Raw genomic sequence first — 25,481 nt, forward strand, 5'->3', positions numbered from 1 at the left:
CTCCATTGGAGAAATGTCAGGACGTTGAAGCTATGCAACTCGCGATGGACAAGGTACGTAACATACAAAGTCGAGCGCCACCCTTAGGAAGTGACTTAGGGATTTCGTAACTTGTGCCATGAGCCTACGTTCTCGTCATTTGGGCCTTTTTTTGCGAAAAGATCAGATATGTTATATAGATTCACCGGAAGTACAAGGTACCTCAAACATAATAAAAATTATATCGAGGTCCCTGGACCACCTAATGACCATTGCCGCCATCAGAACGAGCCGCTGATGCACCGCTGTCACCGCTCCCATATTGGAGCCGGCCTGACCTTGTCGATAACAGTCGGGAAGTCTTCGTGCACGTGCTCTAAGGACCAACGCCTGGAGCCGTGGTCATTGCCATTGAATCCTTGACTAGATCCGAAGAAATGCTCACATTTTTCTGAATTTATTTCACAGTTCCCACAATGTGCTTCAGTGGGAGGAGAGATTCCTGTAGACTACGAGGGAGTTTCCCATAAGGGTACGATGCGTGTTCATGTGTTCATAGGGGTGAGCGTATGTGTGTATATGTGAGCAACTGCGATTGTACTGTGTTCGGTACAAAATATGGCAAACCATATAAGTGCAATTACACCTCCTAAAAAATATACATAGACCTTATCTCGCAAAATAAAGTAAAATATACATAAAAATAAAGTAAAATATACATAGACCTTGCACATAAATGATTGTGATGATGCACTTTACATATCCACTCGGCACGACAGTAGTCTCCGCTCTTTGCCCAGGGCCGCCGAGCCACGTAGCATCATGTCGACGTCGAGCTCACGCAGGTCCGACGACATCTGTTGTCATAGCCTGTCGATCAGCGATACCTAGGTTCCGAGCACGACCATCCTCACATGCTTCTACTCGTGCCGCTCCATGCAAAACCTAGGCACATGGCCCCACGCGAGCACCGCACCCGCTTAGGAGACAGCCACCAATCCATCAGCCTCTGCGTCTGCGGGCTCCGGATGCTCAAGGCGTGAAGCGAGACGTTACATGTGTGACACTTATCATTTGGGTAATTTTAATGTACATGGCTTGGTCTTGTGCAAAGAATTTGTCGGCGTCCTGGGAACGGGGGTACTCAGACTTGCCTGCCTGCGGCCCATGACGTGGCTCCATCGACGGCCTGGTACGGCCCAACATCGACAGCGGCAGCTCAAGACCCTCGTGAGGCGAACGACACCAAGACCTCCCTGGGGGCGGCCCCGCTAGGCTGGCTCCTGAGGAGCGGAGATATCTATGCAAGGTGCACCTCGCGAGGTTCGCATGACGTGAGCCATGACGACCAAGGCCAGGCGGGCGCCAGCAGGCGCAGTGTACCAGTTTCCTCTTTGGTGCTAAAGAAGCAGGCGCAGGCGAGGAGTCTCGGGGCATTAGGAAAAGGTTTCCATATCGGTGCAACAAGATCAAGACCAGCAGGACGACAGGATGGAGGTCATCGTGGAGCCCAAGACGGCGTCACCACCAGAGCCTTTGGCAGGCGATGACTACTTTTGTTAGGATAGCTTGTACTATTTGTCCCCCTTCAGAATTGGCCGTTGTGGGATCCCTTCCCGCCTACATTTGGGAAGAGGACCGGGGCCTCTATAAATAGGACTATTCACCACCATAGTGGAGGGAGATCCGGACCTTCACCAGCTCATTGAGCCCAAGAACACCTCTCCTCCGGAGGCTGTTCATCCACTGTACTAGTTCATACTCACCCTCAAGAGGCAATCCACTGCCACACACTGGAGTAGGGTATTACACCACAACGGTGGCCCGAACCAGTATAAATCTCTGTGTCTCGTGTTCTTCGGGTTCGTCAAGCTAGGCCATGGATCGTTGAGCGAGCGAGCTAGGGAGAGGGAATCCTTCGTGCGCACCCCAAAGTTCGAACCTCAAGGGTTTGCCGGAACCCGCAATCCGACATTTTGCGCGCCAGGTAGGGGTGCGCCGAAGCTTCATCTCTCCACCTGCTTCGCCTCTCCGACCGGCTCTCATGGATGGCGCCGCTTCTCCAACTGGACCGACGGATGCATGCAGTGGTGCCTCAGGCCTCCGGGGCCTCGCCCCCGCCTTGCGGAAAGTGCGGTGGCCGCACAAGTTCAAGCCGGAGATGCTGCCTCGCTATGACGGCGCAGCGGATCCAGCAGCCTTCTTGCTAGCGTACGAGGAGGCCGTTCTGGAGGCCGGAGGCGATGACAAGGCCATGGCCAACTGGTTCCCCATGGCCCTCGCTGGTGTGCCGCACGCCTGGCTGCTCAACCTACCAGGATCCTCTGTGGCCTCATGGGGGGAGTTGCGCAACCTCTTCATCGCGCGCTTGGCGGGACCAGCGCCCCTCACCATCGCGGCCCTCCTCGGCGGCTCGCAGGCGCCGCCCTCAGATCGCCACGTCAAGCAGTTCTTCTGCCAAATGGGCACCGCCCGTGTGCAGCAGGGGGCTCCTCCGGGATGGGCGGCAACCAAGGCCGACCTCACCTTCGACTCGAGGGACCATCTAGCAACCAGCGCGGGCTCAGGCGCTCTCCCGATGCTTTGCACGCCCACCATCTGCAACGTGGCGGTCACCAAGACCCTCATCGATGGTAGGGCTGGCCTCAACGTGCTCTCGGTGGAAGCTTTTAGCTTGCTCCATGTGCCGCACGAACGGCTTCACCCCACCAAGCCCTTCTTCGGGGTCGGCAGCAGGTCCACCAGCCCTCTGGGGCAGATCCGCCTCCCAGTCACCTTAGGTACCCGCGAAAACTACCGAACCGAGCTCATCGACTTTGATATCGCTCACATCGGCGTCCCGTACAACGCCGTCCTCGGGTACCCTGCCCTGGCTGAGTTCATGGCAGCGACCCATCCGGCCTACAACCTCATGAAGATGCCGGGAAGCAGAGGTGTACTCACCGTAGCAGGGGACACCAAAGAAGCCCTGACGGCTCTCAGGCTCGCCTTCAGGGCCACCGCGGCAGCACACCAGGCCGATGGAGCCGCCCCTGGGGCTAAAGGGGCTGCACCGCGAATAAGAAACAGTTGTTCACTCAAGATCGGGCCAAGACGAAGCAAGTACCGGTCGAGGAGGACGGGGCCTCAGGGGCCACCTTCACCATAGGCGTCGGCCTCGACCCGGACCAAGAAGAGGTACTGGTGAAATTCCTGCGCGCGAACAAGGAAGTATTTGCCTGGGAGCCCAAGCAGCTGGTGGGGGTCCCAAGGGGGGTAATCGAACATCACTTAAGAGTGTGCCCCAATGTGCTACCTGTGAAGCACAAGGTGCGACGACAGTCCACGGAGAAGCAGTCCTTCATCGTCCAAGAAACCCGCAAGCTGGAAGCAGCGGGTGTCATCCGCGAAGTCCGGTACCCGGAGTGGCTGGTGAACCCCGTCGCCATGCCCAAGAAAGGCGGGAAGGAATGCATGTGCGTCAAATTCACCAACCTCAACAAGGCCTTCCCTCAAGACCCGTTCCCGCTTCCGCGCATCGACCAGATCGTCGACTCCACCACTGAATGCGTCCTGCTATGCTTCCTAGATGCTTTCTCGGGTTACCACCAGATCAAGATGGCGGTGGAGGACGTGGAAAAGATGGCCTTCTTGACCCCGTGTGGGGTGTACTGCTACACCTGCATGCTGTTCGGACTACGCAACGCAGGGCGACCTTCCAACGACTGATGCACATCGCCCTGGGCCAGCTGCTCGGGAGGAACACTGAGGCCTACGTCGACGACATCGTGGTAAAGTCTCGGGAGGCAAAGACCCTCATTCAGGACCTGTAGGACACTTTTGCCAGCCTGCGGCAGGTGGATATGCGGCTCAACCCGGAGAAGTGCGTGTTCGGCGTTCCCTCCGGCAAGCCGCTGGGCTTCCTTGTGTCGCACAGGGGGATCGAGGCGAATCCGGAGAAGGTCAAGGCAATAGAAGACATGAGCCCACCGCAAACTCTCAAGGAAATGCAAAAGCTTGCGGGCTGCGTGACCTCGCTGGGGTGCTTTATCTCCAAGCTGGGGGAGCGCGCCCTGCCATTCTTCAAGCTGATGAAGAAGAAAGGCCTGTTCGAGTGGACCCCGGAGGCTGACTTGGTGTTTCAATACCTCAAGAGATACCTGACCAGCCCACCGGTGATGGTAGCGCCCCATCCCCTCGAGCCCCTGGTGCTCTACCTTGCCGCCACGCCTCATTCCGCCAGCACGGTGCTGGTGGCTGTCCGGGAGGAGCGCCAGGCCAAGGGTCTACCACACAACGCCGCATCTTCGATGGAGACGATGCGGCACCAAGGCGGCGCCCCTAAAGCCGCAGCGGAACCAGCAGATGATCAGGCCCCAGAAGACGACGCTCCTGGGACAATGGAGGCCCTGATGGTGATGGGCGACCAAGCTCCAGAGGTGCCTCGGCCTCAGGAGGCATCCCAAGCTCCGAAGGCCTCGGACTCCATAGACGCCCCCGCCCTCGTCGAGCACCTGGTGTACTTCGTCAGCACGGTGTTACGAGACGCAAGGGCACGTTATGCCATGCCACAGAAGCTTCTACTCGTGCTCCTAGTGGCCTCGCGCAAGCTGCGTCACAACTTCCAAGGCCACCCCATTAAGGTCGTCTCAGCCTACCCACCGGAGAGGGTGCTCCGGAGCCCCAACGCTGCGGGAAGAGTCATCGAGTGGAACATCATACTGCAGGGGTTCCATCTAGAGTTCAACACAACGAGGTTCATCAAGGGAGCCGCCCTCGCCGACTTCATGGCAGAATGGATCGACGCTCCGGAACCCGAAGCGGGCGAGGACCGATCCCTCTCGCCAGGAAGTGAAGCGCCAGATGGCTGGGTCATGTACTTCAATGGCGCGTTCGCACGTCAGGGCGCGGGGGCTGGAGCCGTGCTCATCTTGCCCACCCAGGACAAGCTCTACTATGCCGTGCAGCTCTGTTTCCAGCAGGGCGAGAAGGTCTCCAACAACATCGCAGAGTACGAGGGCCTCATCGCCGGCCTCAAGGCTGCGGTGGCCTTGGGAGTGAAACGCCTCACCATCAGGGGTGACTCGCAGCTCCTCGTCAACTTCTCCAACAACGTATACGGGCCGGAGGACAAGCACATGGAGGCATACCTTGTGGAGGTACGCAAAATGGAGAAACAATTCTTGGGCCTGGAACTGCAGCATGTGCCTCGAGGCATGAACAAGGAAGCCGGCGAGATCGCCAAGAGGGCGTCTAGGCGCCTGCCTCAGGAGCCGGGCGTCTTCGAAGAACGGCTCTTCAAGCCTTCAGCAGCCCCTCCGGCTGCGGACTGATACATCTCCAACGTATCTATAATTTATGAAGTACTCATGCTATTATATTATCCATCTTGGATGTTTAATGGGCTTTACTATGCACTTTTATATCATTTTTGGGACTAACCTATTAACCCAGAGCCCAGTGTCAGTTTCTGTTTTTCTCCTTGTTTCAGCGTTTCGCAGAAAAGGAATATCAAACGGAGTCCAAACGGAATGAAACCTTTGGGAGAGTTATTTTTGGAATGGAAGCAATCCAGGAGACTTGGAGTGCACGTCAGGGGATCAACGAGGAAAGCACGAGGCAGGGGGCGCGCCCACCCCCCTGGGCGCGCCCTCCACCCTCGTGGGCCCCTCGTGGATCCCCTGACCGACTTCTTTCGCCTATATATATCCATATACCCTAAAACCATCGGGGAACAGAATAGATTGGGTGTTCCGCCACCGCAAGCCTTTGTAGCCACCGAAAACCAATCTAGACCCGTTCCGGCACCCTGCCGGAGGGGGGATCCCTCACCGGTGGCCATCTTCATCATCCCGGCGCTCTCCATGACGAGGAGGGAGTAGTTCATCCTCGGGACTGAGGGTATGTACCAGTAGCTATGTGTTTGATCTCTCTCTCTCTCTCTCTCTCGTGTTCTTGAGGTGATACAATCTTGATGTATCGCGAGCTTTGCTACTATATTTGGATCCTATGATGTTTCTCCCCCTCTACTCTCTTGTAATGGATTGAGTTTTCCCTTCGAAGTTATCTTATCGGATTGAGTCTTAAGGATTTGAGAACACTTGATGTATGTCTTGCCGTGCTTATCTATGGTGACAATGGGATATCACGTGATCCACTTGATGTATGTTTTGGTGATCAACTTGTGGGTTCCGCCCATGAACCTATGCATAGGGGTTGGCACACGTTTTCGTCTTGACTCTCCGGTAGAAACTTTGGGGCACTCTTTGAAGTACTTTGTGTTGGTTTGAATAGATGAATCTGAGATTGTGTGATGCATATCGTATAATCATACCCACGGATACTTGAGGTGACATTGGAGTATCTACGTGACATTAGGGTTTTGGTTGATTTGTGTCTTAAGGTGTTATTCTAGTACGAACTCTATGATAGATCGAACGGAAAGAATAGATACATGTTATTTTACTACGGACTCTTGAATAGATCGATCAGAAAGGATAACTTTGAGGTGGTTTCGTACCCTACCATAATCTCTTCGTTTGTTCTCCGCTATTAGTGACTTTGGAGTGACTCTTTGTTGCATGTTGAGGGATAGTTATATGATCCAATTATGTTATTATTGTTGAGAGAACTTGCACTAGTGAAAGTATGAACCCTAGGCCTTGTTTCCTAGCATTGCAATACTGTTTGTGCTCACTTTTATCGCTTGCTACCTTGCTGTTTTTATATTTTCAGATTACAAAAACCTATATCTACCATCCATATTGCACTTGTATCACCATCTCTTCGCCGAACTAGTGCACCTATACAATTTACCATTGTATTGGGTGTGTTGGGGACACAAGAGACTCTTTGTTATTTGGTTGCAGGTTTGCTTGAGAGAGACCATCTTCATCCTACGCCTCCCATGGATTGATAAACCTTAGGTCATCCATTTGAGGGAAATTTTCTACTGTCCTACAAACCTCTGCACTTGGAGGCCCAACAACGTCTACAAGAAAAAGGTTGCGTAGTAGACATCACGGACCCAGCGCCGCCTCAGGAGGGGCTTCCCCCACCACCAGCCTCAGGAGCCCCAGCCTGTGGTCCAACCTCAGGAGCCCGCCTGCTCCTAGTGCTCGAGCCTCAGGAGGGGTGTTGGACCGAAGAGTTTAGGGCGTACCTGATGCGAGGAACGCTGCCACAGAAGGAGGAAGATGCGGAGCTCGTGGCCCGGCAGGCTACAACTTACTGCATCTGGGATGGTGAGCTGTATCGAAAGCGGCCGAATGAGGTTTCTTTGCGGTGTGTCTCCAGGGAGCAAGGGTGCGAGCTGTTAGATGACATACACAGTGGAGACTGCGGGCATCACTCGTCGTCACGCACCCTGGTGGGCAAGGTATTCCGTAGCGGTTTTTACTGGCCCACAGCACTCAACGACGCAACCGAGCTGGTGAGATCCTGGGAGGCCTGCCAGTTCCATGCCAAGCAAATCCACCAGCCTACCCAGGGCCACCAGACTATCCCACTCTCGTGGCCGTTTGCGGTCTGGGGGCTGGACATCCTGGGGCCATTCCCCTGAGCGCCTGGGGGCTATGGCTACCTCCACATCGCCATCGACAAGTTCACCAAGTGGGCGGAGGTGGAAGCAGTCCGCACCATCGCCGGCTCCGCAGTAAAGTTCATCAAGGGCCTAGTGAGCCGTTTTGGATTCCCAAATTGCATCATCACCGACAATGGCTCGCAGTTCACTAGCAATCTCTTCAAAACATATTGTGCTAACCTTGGAACGCAGATATGCTACGCCTCAGTCGCACACCCCAGGAGCAACGGCCAAGCTGAATGCGCCAACGCGGAGGTCCTGAGAGGCCTCAAGACGAGAACCTTCAAGAAGAAGCTCGAGGCATGCGGCAGGGGCTGGTACGACGAGCTCCATTCTGTGTTGTGGTCCATCCGCACCACCGCCACCAAGCCAACGGGCGAGACTCCATTCTTTCTCGTCTATGGAGCCGAAGCGGTTCTCCCTCACGAGGTCAAACATCGCTCCGCACGGGTCTTGGCGTTTGACGAGGCACGCCAGGACGCCACGCGGGGGATGGATCTCGTGATGGGGGAGGAACGCCGCTGCCAAGCCTCGCTCCGAGCGGCAAGCTACCAGCAGGCGCTGCGGCGGTACCACTGCTGCTGCGTTCTCTCCAGGACGCTCGAGGTGGGCGATCTCGTCCTAAGGTGGGTGCTCTCCAGGGAAGGGCTGCATAAGCTCTCACCCATGTGGGAGGGCCCGTTTAGGATCGCCCGTGTTTCCAGGCCAGGTGCCGTGCGCCTGGAGACACAAGACGGGATCCCCATCCAGAACGCCTGGAACATCCAGCACCTCCGGAAGTTCTACCCATGAAGCAAGGCCCAGTGCCTGTGAAGGTCTTTGCTCGTGACACTCTCACGTAATAATGAGTGGGGCTGTACACGTCCTGGAGTCTCTGGAGTGCCGCCCTCGGGCCTCGGGGCCTCCCTCCCACGTCCTAGTGGCAGCACTTAGCTCCGCGCTGGTGAGAAGACTAGACTAGGTGTCGGACGCGGCTGTTCATTTGCTTTCTGTAGTTGGTTTGCAACCCTTTTAATGGAATTTGGAGTTCTGGCGTTTCTCGACTGCTTGGTTGAATCCCCATTTTATCTACTTCTTTGCTCGCTCTTTGTTTTATGCCAGGGAGGGCGGCAGTTGCACGACGCTCTCCCTCGCGCGCCTCGCGCGGGGGCTGGGCAGGTTTGTGCGTGCGCAGGGCTAGCCTAAACCACAGACACACCTCGCCAAAGCTCTGTCACTCCAGAGCTTCGGCTCCCCTAATCTTCACAAGGCTCCCTCGATTGAGCTCGTGCCTGGCGCACCCTTCTATGTCCGTGCACCACGGGTACCGCGACGTGGTGCACCAAACCATGATTAGCCCATGACTGAAGCCTCGCGCAGGGAAGGATAAATCACCCGACGGACGACCTAACAAATTCTGCAGCTCTGTGACAACTCCTGAGGTCGACGGCTCCTGAGCCAGCAACAAGGAGGTGTCATCAGGTCTCAGAAGGCGCACCACGAGACATGAAACAACCCCGGGCACACCAAGCTAAGTTATCCTCCTACGTCTACATGAAACACGAGTGCCACAACACAACACAGGAACAATAAACATAACATAGCGGCACGAATATCATGGCTCATTACACGCCCCCGCAGGACTCCATGCTTGTTTCTTGAAGTGCAGGAAGAAAGAAAAGGACGAACAAAAGCGGCGCGCGCACCGGCAGTGACTCGCGAGGGTTGGCCCTCAGCGCCCCCCCCCCCCCCGGACTCAGCCGGAGCCCTCCTCGCGCTTCACCGGGGCGTGGCGACGGTGTGACCCAGCACCGTCCTCGAAGCGAGCCCGACGACATGGCGGCTGGTCATAGCCGCCGCTGCTGGAGCTGTCACCGGAGGAGGAGCTGATACGTCCATTTTGCATCATGCTTTTATATCGATATTTATTGCATTATGGGCTGTTATTACACATGATGTCACAGTACTTATGCCTTTTCTCTCTTATTTTACAAGGTTTACACGAAGAGGGAGAATGCCGGCAGCTGGAATTCTGGGCTGGAAAAGGAGAAAATATTAGAGACCTATTCTACACAACTCCAAAAGTCATGAAACTTCACGGAGGCACGTTTTGGAATTAATAAAAAATACTGGCGAAAGAATTAACCAGAGGGGGCCCACATCCTGGCCACGAGGGTGGGGGCGCGCCCCCTGTCTCGTGGGCCCCCTGGCAGGCCTCCGGTGCCCATCTTCTGCTATATGAAGTCTTTCACCCTAGAAAAAATCAGAAGGAAGCTTTCGGGACGAAACACCGCCGCCACGAGGCGGAACCTTGGCGGAGCCAATCTAGGGCTCCGGCGGACCTGTTCTGCCGGGGAAACATCCCTTCAGGAGGGGGAAATCTTCACCATCGATCCTCTCATCGAGAGGGGGTCAATCTTCATCAACATCTTCACCAGCACCATCTCCTCTCAAACCCTAGTTCATCTCTCGTATCCAATCTTTGTCCCAAAACCTCAGATTGGTACCCGTGGGTTGCTAGTAGTGTTGATTACTCCTTGTAGTTGATGCTAGTTGGTTTATTCGGTGGAAGATTATATGTTCAGATCCTTTATGCATATTAATACCCCTCTGACATGAATATGATTTGTGAGTAGTTACGTTTGTTCCTGAGGACATGGGAGAAGTCTTGCTATAAGTAGTCATGTGAATTTGGTATTCGTTTGATATTTTGATGAGATGTATGTTGTCTTTCCTCTAGTGGTGTTATGTGAACGTCGACTACATGACACTTCACCATTGTTTGGGCCTAGAGGAAGGCGTTGGGAAGTAATAATTAGATGATGGGTTGCTAGAGTGACAGAAGCTTAAACCCTAGTTTATGCGTTGCTTCGTTAGGGGCAGATTTGGATCCATATGTTTCATGCTATGGTTAGGTTTCCCTTAATACTTCTTTTGTAGTTGCAGATGCTTTCAATAGGGGTTAATCATAAGTGGGATGCTTGTCCAAGGAAGGGAAGTACCCAAGCACCGGTCCACCCACATATCAAATTATCAAAGTAACGAACGCGAATCATATGAGCGTGATGAAAACTAGCTTGACGATAATTCCCATGTGTCCTCGGGAGCGTTTTCCTTCATATAAGAGTTTGTCCAGGCTTGTCCTTTGCTACAAAAAGGATTGGGCCATCTTGCTGCACCTTATTTACTTTTGTTACTTGTTACCCGTTACAAATTACCTTATCACAAAACTATCTGTTACCGATAATTTCAGTGCTTGCAGAGAATACCTTACTGAAAACAACTTGTCATTTCCTTCTGCTCCTCGTTGGGTTCGACACTCTTACTTATCGAAAGGACTATGATAGATACCCTACACTTGTGGGTCATCAAGACTCTTTTCTGGCGCCGTTGCCAGGGAGTGAAGCGCCTTTGATAAGTGGAATTTGGTAAGGAAAAATTTATATAGTGTGCTGAAATTTACTGTCACTTGTTACTATGGAAAGTAATCCTTTGAGGGGCTTGTTTGGGGTATCTTCACCCTGACCAGTAGAGCAAAGAGTTGCTCCTCAACCTACTGAACCTACTGAAAATGTTTACTTTGAAATTCCTTCGGGTATGATAGAGAAACTGCTAGCTAATCCTTTCACAGGTGATGGAACATTGCATCCCGATTTGCACCTAATCTATGTGGATGAAGTTTTTGGATTATTTAAGCTTGCAGGTATGCCCGAGGATGTTATCAAGAAGAAGGTCTTCCCTTTATCTTTGAAGGTAAAGGCATTGACATGGTTTAGGCTATGTGATGATATGGGATCATGGAACTACAACCGATTGAAATTGGAATTTCATCAGAAGTCTTATCCTATGCATCTTGTTCATCGTGATCGTAATTATATATATATAATTTTTGGCCCCGCGAAGGAGAAAGCATCGCTCAAGCTTGGGGGAGGCTTAAGTCAATGTTATATTCATGCCCCAATCATGAGCTCTCAAGAGAAATTATTATTCAAAAATTTATGCTCGGCTTTCTCTCAATAAATCGCTCCATGCTCGATACTTCTTGTACTGGCTCTTTTATGATGAAGACTATTGAATTCAAATGGGATTTATTGGAAAGAATTAAACGCAACTCTGAAGATTGGGATCTCGACGAAGGTAAGGAGTCAGGTGAAACACCTAAGTTTGATTGTGTTAAGTCTTTTATGGATACCGATGTTTTCCATGAATTTAGCACTAAATATGGACTTGACTCTGAGATAGTAGCTTCTTTCTGTGAATCCTTTGCTACACATGTTGATCTCCCTAAGGAGAAGTGGTTTAAATATAATCCTCCCATTGAAGTAAAAGTAGTTGCACCTATTAAAGTTGAAGAAAAGACTATCACTTATAATGTTGATCCTATTGTTCCTACTGCTTATATTGAGAAACCACCTTTCCCTGTTAGAATAAAGGATCATGCTAAAGCTTCAACTGTGCTTCGTAAGAGTAATACTAGAACACCTACACCCCCTGAGCAAATTAAAGTTGAACCTAGTATTGCTATGGTTAAAGATCTCTTGGCCGATAATATTGATGGGCATGTTATTTACTTCTGTGATGAAGCTGCTAGAATTGCTAGACCCGATACTAAAAATAAACATAGACCTGTTGTAGGCATGCATGTTATTTCTGTTAAAATAGGAGATCATTGTTATCATGGCTTATGTGATATGGGTGCTAGTGCCAGTGCAATACCTCATTCCTTATACAAAGAAATTATGCATGATATTGCACCTGCTGAGATAGAAGAAATTGATGTTACAATTAAGCTTGCCAATAGAGACACTATTTCACCAGTTGGGATTGTTAGAGATGTTGAAGTCTTGTGTGGGAAAGTTAAATATCCTGCTGATTTTCTTGTTCTTGGTTCCCCACAAGGTGAGTTTTGTCCCATTATATTTGGTAGACCCTTCTTGAATACTATTAGTGCTAAGATAGATTGCAAAAAGGATGTTGTTACCATTGGTTTAGGGGATATGTCTCATGAGTTTAATTTTGCTAAATTTCATAGACAACCCCATGATAAATAATTGCCTAGTAAAGATGAAATTATTGGTCTTGCTTCTATTGTCGTGCCTCCTAATGATCCTTTAGAACAATATTTGATAGACCATGAAAATGATATGTTTATGAATGAAAGAAGGGAAATAGATGAAGTATTCTTTAAACAGGGACCTATTTTGAAACACAACTTGCCTGTTGAAATCCTAGGGGATCCTCCTCCACTCAAGGGTGATCCCGTGTTTGAGCTTAAACCATTACCTGATACTCTTAAATATGCTTATCTTGATGAGAAAAAGATATATCCTATTATTATTAGTGCTAACCTTTCAGAGCAAGAAGAAGAGAAATTATTGAAAACTCTGAAGAAGCACCATGCTGCTATTGGGTATACTCTTGATGATGTTAAGGGCATTAGTCCCACTCTATGCCAACACAAAATAAAATTGGAGAAAGACACTAAACCGGTCGTTGATCATCAACGACGGTTGAATCCTAAGATGAAAGAAGTGGTGAGAAAAGAAATACTAAAGCTTCTGGAGGCATGTATAATTTATCCCGTTGCTGATAGTTAGTGGGTAAGTCGTGTCCATTGTGTCCCTAAGAAGGGAGGTATTACTGTTGTTCCTAATGATAAAGATGAATTGATCCCACAAAGAATTGTTACAGGTTATAGAATGGTAATTGATTTCCGCAAACTAAATAAAGCTACTAAAAAGGATCATTACCCTTTACCTTTTATTGATCAAATGCTAGAAAGATTATCCAAACATACACATTTTTGCTTTCTAGATGGTTATTCTGGTTTCTCTCAAATACCTGTGTCAAAAGAGGATCAAGAAAAGACTACTTTTACTTGCCCTTTTGGTACCTTTGCTTATAGACGTATGCCTTTTGGTTTATGCAATGCACCTGCTACTTTTCAAAGATGCATGATGGCTATATTCTCTGATTTTTTTGAAAAGATTGTTGAGGTTTTCATGGATGATTTCTCCGTATATGGAACTTCTTTTGATGATTGCTTGAGCAACCTTGATCGAGTTTTGCAGAGATGTGAAGAAACTAATCTTGTCTTGAATTGGGAGAAATGCCACTTTATGGTTAATGAAGGTATTGTCTTGGGGCATAAAATTTCTGAAAGAGGTATTGAAGTTGATAAAGCTAAAGTTGATGCTATTGAAAAGATGCCGTCTCCCAAGGACATTAAAGGTATAAGAAGTTTCCTTGGTCATGCCGGTTTTTATAGGAGGTTCATTAAGGACTTCTCAAAAATTTCTAGGCCTCTGACTAACCTCTTACAAAAAGATGTTCCTTTTATCTTTGATGATGATTGTGTAGAAGCATTTTAAATACTTAAGAAAGCCTTGATTTCTGAACCTATTGTTCAGCCACCTGATTGGAATTTACCCTTTGAAATTATGTGTGATGCTAGTGATTATGTTGTAGGTGTTGTTCTAGGACAAAGAGTTGATAAGAAATTAAATGTTATTCAATATGCTAGTAAAACTCTAGACAGTGCACAAAGAAATTATGCTACTACCGAGAAAGAATTTTTAGCAGTTTTATTCGCTTGTGATAAGTTCAGACCTTATATCGTTGATTCCAAAGTAACTGTTCACACTGATCATGCTGCTATTAAATATCTTATGGAAAAGAAAGAAGATAAACCTAGGCTTATTAGATGGGTTCTCCTACTACAAGAATTTGATTTGCATATTATTGATAGAAAAGGAGCTGAGAACCCCGTTGCAGACAACTTGTCTAGGTTAGAGAATGTTCTTGATGACCCACTACCTATTGATGTTAGCTTTCCTGATGAACAATTAGCTATCATAAATGCTTCTCGTACTGCTCCATGGTATGCTGATTATGCTAATTACATTGTTGCTAAATTTATACCACCTAGTTTCACATACCAGCAAAAGAAATTTTTTTTCTATGATATAAGACATTACTTCTGGGACGACCCACATCTTTTTAAAGAAGGAGTAGATGGTGTTATTAGACGTTGTGTACCTGAGCATGAACAGGAGCAGATCCTACGCAAGTGTCACTCTGAGGCTTATGGAGGACACCATGCTGGAGATAGAACTGCACATAAGGTATTGCAATCTGGTTTTTATTGGCCTACTCTCTTCAAGGATGCCCGTAATTTTGTCTTGTCTTGCGATGAATGTCAAAGAATTGGTAATATTAGTAGACGTCAAGAAATGCCTATGAACTATTCACTTGTTATTGAACCATTTGATGTTTGGGGCTTTGATTATATGGGACCGTTTCCTTCCTCTAATGGGTATACACATATTTTAGTTGCTGTTGATTACGTTACTAAGTGGGTAGAAGCTATTCCAACTAGGATTGCTGATCATAACACCTCTATTAAGATGCTTAAAGAAGTTATTTTTCTGAGGTTTGGAGTCCCTAGATATCTAATGACTGATGGTGGTTCACATTTTATTCATGGTGCTTTTCGTAAAATGCTTGCTAAGTATGACGTTAATCATAGAATTGCATCTCCATACCATCCGCAATCTAGTGGTCAAGTAGAACTGAGTAATAGAGAGATCAAATTAATTTTGCAAAAGACTGTTAATAGATCTAGAAAGAATTGGTCCAAGAAACTCGATGATGCATTATGGGCCTATAGAACTGCATATAAAAATCCTATGGGTATGTCCCCGTATAAAATGGTTTATGGAAAAGCATGTCACCTACCTCTCGAACTAGAACATAAGGCATATTGGGCCATTAAAGAGCTCAGTTATGATTTCAAACTTGCCGGTGAGAAGAGGCTATTTGACATTAGCTCACTTGATGAATGGAGAACCCAAGCCTATGAGAATGCCAAACTGTTTAAAGAAAAAGTTAAAAGATGGCATGACAAAAGGATACAAAAGCGTGAGTTTAATGTAGGTGATTATGTGTTGCTATTCAACTCTCGTTTAAGATTTTTTGCAGGAAAGCTTCTCTCTAAATGGGAGGGTCCTTACATCATCGAGGAGGTCTATCGTTCCGGTGCCATAAAAATCAACAACTTCGAAGGCACAAATCCGAAGGTGGTGAATGGTCAAAGAATCAAACATTATATCTCAGGTAATCCTATAAATGTTGAAACTAATGTTATTGAAACCATAACCCCGGAGGAGTACATAAGGGACACCTTCCAGAACGTTTCAGACTCCGAAAAGGAATAGGTATGTGGTACGGTAAGTAAACTGACTCCAAAACAGTTCTAATGTTAATTTTTATCCGTTTTGGAATATTTAAGAAAATAGGAAAATAAGAAGTAGTCTAGGAAGGACACGAGGTGTCCACGAGGGTGGAGGGCGCGCCCCCCTGCCTCGTGGGCACCTCGTGTGCTCTCCGGACTCCGTTTTCTTGCACGATACTTCTTTTGGTCGGTAAAAATTAATTATATAATCTCCCGAAGGTTTTGACCACTGTACCACGCAATTATCCTCTCTTTTTGTTTCGAGCTATTTTTCTGACAGATCTAGATCACCATGACGTCTCCAAGTGCCCCCAAGGACAAGTTCTTCGAGAAGGTCATCAACCCCTACCTCACGGAAGTGCTGCAACATCCTCAAACCATTGAGATGCGTGAGGGGTTGCTGCACATCCGCGATGTTGAGGACCAAGGAGGACCGGAAGCGTGGAGACAAGGCTCGAGGCAATGGAGCAACTGAAGGAAATATGCCCTAGAGGCAATAATAAAGTTATTATTTATTCCCTTATATCATGATAAATGTTTATTATTCATGCTAGAATTGTATTAACCGGAAACATAATACATGTGTGAATACATAGACAAACAGAGTGTCACTAGTATGCCTCTACTTGACTAGCTCGTTAATCAAAGATGGTTATGTTTCCTAGCCATAGACATGAGTTATCATTTGATTAACGGGATCACCTCATTAGGAGAATGACGTGATTGACTTGACCCATTCCGTTAGCTTAGCACCCGATCGTTTAGTATGTTGCTATTGCTTTCTTCATGACTTATACATGTTCCTATGACTATGAGATTATGCAACTCCCGTTTACCGGAGGAACACTTTGTGTGCTACCAAACGTCACAACGTAAATGGGTGATTATAAAGGTGCTCTACAGGTGGCTCCAAAGGTACTTGTTGGGTTGGCGTATTTCGAGATTAGGATTTGTCACTCCGATTGTCGGAGAGGTATCTCTGGGCCCACTCGGTAATGCACATCACTATAAGCCTTGCAAGCATTGTGACTAATGAGTTAGTTGCGGAATGATGTATTACGGAACGAGTAAAGAGACTTGCCGGTAACGAGATTGAACTAGGTATCGAGATACCGACGATCGAATCTCGGGCAAGTAACATACCGATGACAAAGGGAACAACGTATGTTGTTATGCGGTCTGACCGATAAAGATCTTCGTAGAATATGTGGGAACCAATATTAGCATCCAGGTTTCGCTATTTGTTATTAACCGGAGAGGTGTCTCGGTCATGTCTACATAGTTCTCGAACTCGTAGGGTCCGCACGCTTAACGTTACGATGACGGTTATATTATGAGTTTATGTATTTTGATGTACCGAAGGAGTTCGGAGTCCCGGATGAGATCGGGGACATGACAAGGAGTCTCGAAATGGCCGAGACGTAAAGATCGATATATTGGACGACTATATTCGGACTTCGGAAAGGTTCCGAGTGATTCGGGTATTTTTCGGAGTACCGGAGAGTTACGGGAATTCGTATTGGGCCTTAATGGGCCATACGGGAAAGGAGAGAAAGGCCCCAAAGGGAGGCCGCACCCCTCCCCATGGACTAGTCCGAATTGGACTAGGGAGGGGGCGCCCCCTTCCTTCTTTCTCCTTCTCCCTTCCCTTCTCCTATTCCAACAAGGAAAGGAGGAGTCCTACTCCCGGTGGGAGTAGGACTCCCCCCTTGGCGTGCCTCCTCCCTTGGCCGGCGGCCTCCCCCTTGCTCCTTTATATACGGGGGCAGGGGGGCACCTCACAACACACAATTGATATACGATATTTTAGCCGTGTGCGGTGCCCCCCTCCACCATATTACACCTCGATAATATCGTTGCGGAGCTTAGGCGAAGCCCTGCGTCAGTAGAACATCATCATCGTCACCATGCCGTCGTGCTGACGAAACTCTCCCTCAACACTCGGCTGGATCAGAGTTCGAGGGACGTCATCGAGCTGAACGTGTGCTGAAATCGGAGGTGTCGTGCGTTTGGTGCTTGATCGATCGGATCGTGAAAGACGTACGACTACATCAACCGCGTTGTGATAACGCTTCCGCTTTCGGTCTACGAGGGTACGTGGACAACACTCTCCCCTCTCGTTGCTATGCATCACCATGATCTTGCGTGTGCGTAGGAATTTTTTTGAAATTACTACGTTCCCCAACAGCAACAAGTTTTCAAGTGCCAGGAGATGGTGGAACGTGGACTCGACGCCAATCATATAATGATCACGGAGTTCACCAACAACCACAAGTTGGATGCCAAGAACATTGGGGAGGCCATCTTCAAGCTTCACGAGAAAATTGAGCGTCTCCAAGACCAGATCTATTACCTGCAAAACCAACTGTGAGTATGAATATAGGTTCAAGAAGATGAGTTTGGCTGTAGATTTAAGGATCCTGGAGACTCGATCATCTTTCTATGATGGTGAGCCTATGCCTTGGAAGATGCACGACAAGCCTACATAATCAACAACTCCACCATCTCCACCCCCGAGGAAAGAGATATAAACACATGGTTATGGGCACTCCCCTTGGCAACTGCCAAGCTTGGGGGAGGTGCCCCGGTATCGTATCACCATCACACTCATATCTTTACCGTTTTTTTCTTAGTTCGATCCTTTTGTTTATATCTTGATCTAGTAGAATAAAGTTTTAGTATGATTTAGTTTTGGGTTTTGCTTTATGATCCTTCTATGTAATCGAGTCCGTGAGCTATATATAATAAAGAGTAGTTTTGAGTCAAGGGCTTGATTATCTTGCTATGATCTTGAGGGAACAAAAATAAAAGAAAAAGAAAGAATAGAAAGAAATAAAGAGATCATATTGATCTTATGGAGAGTAATGACTTCACATATAAAGAGTATGATGAATAAAAGTTGTTGAGAGTTGACAAACATAGTTTTGGTCATCGTTGCAATTAATAGGAAGTAATAAAGAAAGAGAGGTTCTGGCATATAAATATACTATCTTGGACATCTCTTATGATTGTGAGCACTCATTAAAATATGACATGCTAAAAAGTTGATGTTGGACAAGGAAGACAACGTAATGGGTTATGTTTTCTTATATCCGAAATAAAGTATATTGTCATGGATCTTCCAACATGTTGAGCTTGCCTTTCCCCCGCATGCTAGCCAAACTCTTTGCACTAAGTAGAGATACTACTTGTGCTTCCAAATACCCTTAAACCCAGTTTTGCCATGAGAGTCCACTATATCTACCTATGGATTGAGTAAGATCCTTCAAGTAAGTTGTCATTGCTGCATGCAATAAAAATTGCTCTCTAAATATGTATGATTTATTAGTGTGGAGAAAATAAGCTTTATACGATCTTGTGATGTGGAAGAAATAAAAGCGACGGACTGCATAATAAAGGTCCATATCACAAGGGGCGATATAAAGTGACGTTCTTTCGCATTAAGATTTTGTGCATCCAACCATAAAAGCACATGACAACCTCTGCTTTCCTCTGCGAAGGGCCTATCTTTTCCTTGTCTTATACCTTATACAAGAGTCAGGGTGATCTTCACCTTTCCTTTTTACATTTTATCCTTTAGCAAGCACATTGTGTTGGAAAGATCCTGATATATATATATATATATATATATATATATATATATATATATATATATATATATATATATATATATATATATCCAATTGGATGTAAGTTAGCATGAACTATTATTGTTGACATTACCCTTGAGGTAAAAGGTTGGGAGGCAACAGTATAAGCTCCTATCTTTCTCTGTGTCCGATTAAAACTCCATAACCATAAGTATTTCGTGAGTGTTAGCAATTGTGAAAGACTAAATGATAGTTGAGTATGTGGACTTGCTGAAAAGCTCTTATATTGACTCTTTCCTATGTTATGATAAATTGCAATTGTCTCAATGTCCGAGATTATAGTTTGTTAGTTTTCAATGAAGTTTCTGATTCATACTTGACATTGTGAATAGATTGTTACTTTAGCATAAGAAATCATATGAAAATATTTATATATGTTGCTGTTATAAGAATGATCATGATGCCCTCATGTCCGTATTTTATTTTATCGACACCTCTATCTCTAAACATGTGGACATACTTTTTGTTATCGGCTTCCGCTTGAGGACAAACGAGGTCTAAGCTTGGGGGAGTTGACACGTCCATTTTGCATCATGCTTTTATATCGGTATCTATTGCATTATGGGCTGTTATTGCACATTATGTCACAGTACTTATGCCTTTTCTCTCTTATTTTACAAGGTTTACACGAAGAGGGAGAATACCGGCAGCTGGAATTCTGGGCTGGAAAAGGAGCAAATATTAGAGACCTATTCTGCACAACTCCAAAAGTCCTGAAACTTCACAGAGGCACGTTTTGGAATTAATAAAAAATACTAGCGAAAGAATTAACCAGAGGGGGCCCACACCCTGGCCACGAGGGTGGGGGGCGTGCCCCCTGTCTCGTGCGCCCCCTGGCAGGCCTTCGGTGCCCATCTTCTGCTATATGAAGTCTTTTACCCTGGAAAAAATCAGAAGGAAGCTTTCGGGACGAAACACCGCCGCCACGAGGCGGAACCTTGGCGGAACCAATCTAGGGCTCCGACGGAGCTGTTCTGCCGAGGAAACATCCCTCCGGGAGGGGGAAATCGTCACGTCATCACCATCGATCCTCTCATCGGGAGGGGGTCAATATTCATCAACATCTTCACCAGCACCGTCTCCTCTCAAACCCAAGTTCATCTCTTGTATCCAATCTTTGTCCCAAAAACTCAGATTGGTACCTGTGGGTTGCTAGTAGTGTTGATTACTCCTTGTAGTTGATGCTAGTTGGTTTATTCGGTGGAAGATTATATGTTCAGATCTTTATGCATATTAATACCCCTCTGATACGTCTCCAACGTATCTATAATTTATGAAGTATTCATGTTATTATATTATCCATCTAGGATGTTTTATATGCATTTTATATGCTACTTTATATGATTTTTGGGACTAACCTATTAACCTAGAGCCCAGTGTCAGTTTCTGTTTTTTCCTTGTTTTTGAGTTTTACAGAAAAGGAATGCCAAACGGAGTCCAATTGACGTGCCAATTTTTGATGATTTTTTATGGACCAAAAGAATCCCCCGGAGTAAAAGAGTTGGGCCAGAAGAGTCCTGGGCCGTCCACGAGGGTGGGGGGCGCGCCCTACCCCCCTGAGCATGGGCCCCTATCTCGTGGACGACTCGAAGATCCCCCTGACGTGAGACCTACGCAAAAAATTCCTATAAATACAGAAACCGCCAGAAAATAACCTAGATCGGGAGTTCCGCCACCGCAAGCCTCTGTAGCCACCAAAATCCAATCGGGACCCTGTTCCGGCACCCTGCCGGAGGGGGGATCCCTCACCGGTGGCCATCTTCATCATCCCGGCGCTCTCCATGACAAGGAGGGAGTAGTTCACCCTCGAGGCTGAGGGTATGTACCAGTAACTATGTGTTTGATCTCTCTCTCTCTCTCTCGTGTTCTTGATTTGGCACGATCTTGATGTACCATGAGCTTTTCTATTATAGTTGGATCTTATGATGTTTCTCCCCTCTACTCTCTTGTAATGGATTGAGTTTTTCCTTTGAAGTTATCTTATCGGATCGAGTCTTTAAGGATTTGAGAACACTTGATGTATGTCTTGCGTGGGATACCCGTGGTGACAATGGGGTATTCTATTGATTCACTTGATGTATGTTTTGGTGATCAACTTGCGGGTTCCATGACCTTGGGAATCTATGCATAGGGGTTGGCACACGTTTTCGTCTTGACTCTCCGGTAGAAACTTTGGGGCACTCTTTGAAGTTCTTTGTGTTGGTTGAATAGATGAATCTGAGATTGTGTGATGCATATCGTATAATCATACCCACGGATACTTGAGGTGACATTGGAGTATCTAGGTGACATTAGGGTTTTGGTTGATTTCTGTCTTAAGGTGTTATTCTAGTACTAACTCTGTGATAGATCGAACGGAAAGAATAGCTTCGTGTTATTTTACTATGGATTCTTGAATAGATCGATCAGAAAGGATAACTTTGAGGTGGTTTCGTACCCTACAATAATCTTTTCGTTTGTTCTCCGCTATTAGTGACTTTGGAGTGACTCTTTGTTGCATGTTGAGGGATAGTTATATGATCCAATTATGTTATTATTGTTGAGAGAACTTGCACTAGTGAAAGTATGAACCCTAGGCATTGTTTCAACACATTGCAATACCGTTTACGCTCATTTTTATTACTTGTTACCTTGCTGTTTTTATAATTTCAGATTACAAAAACCTATATCTACCATCCATATTGCACTTGTATCACCAACTCTTCGCCGAACTAGTGCACCTATACAATTTACCATTGTATTGGGTGTGTTGGGGACACAAGAGACTCTTTGTTATTTGGTTGCAGGGTTGTTTGAGAGAGACCATCTTCATCCTACACCTCCCACGGATTGATAAACCTTAGGTCATCCACTTGAGGGAAATTTGCTACTGTCCTACAAACCTCTGCACTTGGAGGCCCAACAACGTCTACAAGAAGAAGGTCGCCTGGTAGACATCACCCTCTGATTATGAACATGAATATGATTTGTGGATAGTTACGTTTGTTCCTGAGGACATGGGAGAAGTCTTGCTATAAGTAGTTATGTGAATTTGGTATTCGTTCGATATTTTGATGAGATGTATGTTGTCTTTCGTCTAGTGGTGTTATGTGAACGTCGACTACATGACGCTTCACCATTGTTTGGGCCTATAGGAAGGCATTGGGAAGTAATAAGTAGATGATAGGTTGCTAGAGTGACATAAGCTTAAACCCTAGTTTATGTGTTGCTTCGTAAGGGGCTGATTTGGATCTATATATTTCATGCTATGGTTAGGTATAACTTAATACTTCTTTTGTAGTTGCGGATGCTTGCAATAGGGGTTAATCATAAGTGGGATGCTTGTCCAAGGAAGGGCAATACCCAAGCATTGGTCCACCCACATATCAAATTATCAAAGTAACGAACGCGAATCATATGAGCGTGATGAAAACTAGCTTGACGATAATTCTCATGTGTCCTCAGGATCGTTTTCCTTCATATAAGAGTTTGTCCAGGCTTGTCCTTTGCTACAAAAAGGATTGGGCAATCTTGCTGCACCTTATTTACTTTTGTTACTTGTTACCCGTTACAAATTACCTTATCACAAAACTATCCGTTACTAATAATTTCAGTGCTTGGAGAGAATACCTTACTGAAAACCGCTTGTCATTTCCTTCTGCTCCTTGTTGGGTTCGACACTCTTACTTATCGAAAGGACTACGATAGATCCCCTACACTTGTGGGTCATCAGGATCCACCGCTGCTGGACAAGCCATGGCCGTCACCAAGGGTGAGCTCGCCCTCGGCGTCGTCGCGGCCGTCGTCAAGGCCAAGCTCGTCGTCGCCGCCGCTGTCCTCGGGGTAGCACCCTGCCGGCGACCATCTTTCCCAAATACCCTCACGAAGAGGGTCGCGACGCCGTTGTACTTGAAGTGGAGGGTGCACCTCCTGCTCAGGCCACGCGCGTGGGCGAACGTCTGCCAGCCGCGGGCCAGGACCGCATTACCCGCGGCGGAAACCTCCACCGCGACCCACGAGGACTTGCTGCAGCAGCCGTCGGCTTGTAGCCAGAGGCCGTCAAGACCCGCGGCCGGTAGCTCGCCGGCAAAGGAGCGCAGGAGCTGGAGCCAAGTGCCGGCCGGCTGCTCCGACCACACAACGAACTCCGGGAGCACCTCCGCCGAATGAAAGCGCGGCCGAGGAGGCCGGGCGACCACGGCGCCCCCCCCCCCTCGGCGCAAGGGCTGCCCTGCCTGGAGCGGCCCCCGCCGCGGGAGGAGGCGCCGGTGCAACCACCAAGGACAACGCCGGGCCCTGAAGGGGTACGTCCGCGCCCCCGAGGGGCCACAACAGGGGTCGCAGCGTGCTTGCGGGGGCGGTCACGCCCCCTCTTGGGCGGTGGTGAGCCTTCCCTTTCTCTGCGGCCGAGAACCTCTTCGTTGGAGCCATGGATGCTGCGGCAAGACGGCGAGGAAGAAGAAGGAGCGCGCAACAAGAAGGAGGAGATGAGCAACGGGGGCTCCGCCCCCCTCCTCATTTATAGCCAGAAGGAGGCCAACCGCCGGCCTCCACGATCACATGTAATGATGGTTTTCTTCTGCATGCAGCAGGGTCTCGTCAAGTCGAACGGTTGCCGAGGGAGCGTGGGGAAGCGGAGACGCCCACGTCCAATCAGTCGCCACGCGTCGACCAAGGCAGTAGGCGGTTGGGGCCCACGGCGCTCCACACTTGCCCCTTGGCTTCACCTCGAAGCCAACTCCGAGCGCACCTTGGGCCCGGGGGCTACTGTCGGTGTCCTGGAAACGGAGGTTCCCAGACTTGCCTGCCTGCGGCCCATGACGTGGCTCCATCGACGGCCTGGTATGGCCCAACATCGACAACGGCAGCTCAAGACCCTCGCGAGGGGCCAAGCCTCGCGAGGCGAACGACACCAAGACCTCCCCGGGGGCGGCCCCGCTAGGCTGGCTCCTGAGGAGCGGAGATATCTATGCAAGGTGCACCTCGCGAGGTTCGCATAACGTGAGCCATGACGACCAAGGCCAGGCGGGCGCCAGTAGGCGCAGTGTACCAGTTTCCTCTTTGGTGCTAAAGAGGCAGGCACATGCGAGGAGTCCCGTGGCATCAGGCAAATGTTTTCATATCGGTGTAACAAGACCAAGACCAGCAGGACGGCATGACGGAGGTCATCGTGGAGCCCAGGACGGCGTTACCACCGGAGCCTTTGGCAGGCGAAGACTACTTTTGTCAGGATAGCTTGTACTAGTTGTCCCCCTTCAAAATTGGCCGTTATGGGATCCCTTCCCGCCTACATTTGGGAAGAGGACCGGGGCCTCTATAAATAGGAATAGTCAGCGCCATAGTGGAGGGAGATCCGTACCTTCACCAGCTCATCGAGCCTAAGAACACCTCTCCTCCGGAGGCTGTTCATCCATTGTACTAGTTCATCCTGAGCCCTCAAAAGGCAATCCACCACCACACACTGGAATAGGGTATTAAACCACAACGGTGGCCCGAACCAGTATAAATCTCTGTGTCTCGTGTTCTTTGGGTTCGTCGAGTTAGGCCGTGGATCGTTGAGCGAGCGAGTTAGGGAGAGGGAATCCTTCGTGCGCAATCCGACAGAATTTCTTTTTTAGACATATACATAAAAGCTTTGTATGGAACTTATATATACTACTCCTTCCGTCCTAAAATAAGTGTCTTAAGTTTAATACAAATTTATAATAAAGCTAGTACAAAGTTGAGACACTTATTTTAAGACGGATGGACTACAACTGTAATTAAGAGCAAATTCCTATCTAGGACGAACTCCAACTCCGGCAAAGTCCTGTATGTATATATAGTCGAAACCCGACGCGCGTGATACGTCGAGTACGATTCAAAACAAGTAAATTTCCTCACGCCCGGAAATCTTCCACGGAGAACATCATCTTGGAAGCTGCAGCAGGGACCGAATCTGCCATGGATAAGAGCGACTTGGAAGCAGGCACGATGCTGCATCATCCCGCCGTCGCATCGCGCAACGGCGGCAAAGTCTTCGTCTACGTCGTCATGATCGCATTATCAGTATCCATCCTCCTGGCGTTCATTGTTCACGTTGGCACTACTCCGAAACAGA

The sequence above is a fragment of the Triticum aestivum genome, chromosome 2D, assembly GCF_018294505.1.
Source record: "Triticum aestivum cultivar Chinese Spring chromosome 2D, IWGSC CS RefSeq v2.1, whole genome shotgun sequence".
In the NCBI taxonomy this organism is placed as follows: domain Eukaryota; kingdom Viridiplantae; phylum Streptophyta; class Magnoliopsida; order Poales; family Poaceae; genus Triticum; species Triticum aestivum.